Source organism: Gavialis gangeticus, unplaced genomic scaffold (genome assembly GCF_001723915.1).
Source record: "Gavialis gangeticus isolate Ggan-Ray unplaced genomic scaffold, GavGan_comp1, whole genome shotgun sequence".
In the NCBI taxonomy this organism is placed as follows: domain Eukaryota; kingdom Metazoa; phylum Chordata; order Crocodylia; family Gavialidae; genus Gavialis; species Gavialis gangeticus.
The window spans coordinates 141670-142913 of NW_017728959.1; positions in this window are offsets into that span (position 1 = coordinate 141670).

The window sequence follows — 1244 nt, forward strand, 5'->3', positions numbered from 1 at the left end:
GGCAAATCAGCCTGTGTGGGGCCCGGATGCGAAGAAGGCGGCAGCAGGAGTGACAGTGGCCAGATGCAAAGCCAGCTGTGGCATGGGGTTAACAGCACTAGGCAGGCCCTGCAAGAGGGTCTGCAGCCACTCCGCATGGCTCTATGGGGTCTCCCAAAGTGTGGGGCCCGGGGTGGTTGACCCGATTTGCTCCCCACAGGGTCGGCCCTGGCTGGACCCAATGATCTTGCGAATGTCCCTTCCAGCCCCTTACAATCTATGAATGTCAGGAATGGTACCTGGTGCTCCGTGCAGGTAGCTGGGCTCCATGCCTGCAGCCAGAGCTTCAGAGATTCCCCAGCTAAAGCACACTGGGGAGCCTCACAGGAGGATCCTGCTGAATCCCAGTGCTGCTGCAGTGTGAGGACTAGTTTGCATGCTTGTGGGTACTGCACAGCAAGATGCTATGAACAGAGCCCCGGTCCCAAAGTGGCAAGGGCATGTGGTGCCATATGCAGGCACATTAGGTTCTCCTCACTGGTCCCTGAACCTGCTGCAGACATTTGGACATCTCTCTGTGAAAACCTTGAGGCCACAAGGAGGTCCACTGGGGAGATCAGCCCACAGCCAAGGGGCCTTTGAGGAATCTGCCATGTACAGTGCTGAGTTATAAGGGCTTGCCATGGTGAGATAGTCACACAATTCATGCTAAGCTGATAGCACTCCCTCAGAGCCAGAGAAAACCTGAAAACCTAGAAGGCTTACAGAAGAGACTGCCCAGAGTGGGGGACTGCTTCAAGTGATGGAGTTCCAGGATCTTATGATTGACCCCCAACACTCACTACTAGAACAAGGCTGAGCTTGGCTTCTACAATGTTGAAGTAGGCAATCAGAAGCCTGACTCCTCTGTGTACAGCACCTGGTGTCACCTCACCGTGGTCTCTTTCAGCTCCTCAGACCCAGCCCTCAAAGTATGAATCCCAACTCCAGCCCTAGAGTCTCCAGTGTATTTCCACTGAATTTCTCCCATCAGCCCTAGGATAGTAGCCCAGTAATGGGAGGTGGAGCAGTCCCATCCAACAAACCATGCATAGGAGGCCTGAAGACAGGACAGAAAACAGGATTTTCTCTGTAGCCATAACTTGGTGTTGTCCATGAACTTGGCCAGAGAGCTATTCAACCCCCACATCCAAATCATTGATAAAGATGTTGAAAAGCACTGGTCCAAACATGGGCAACTGGTGCCTCCTGATCCTGGGGGGGGG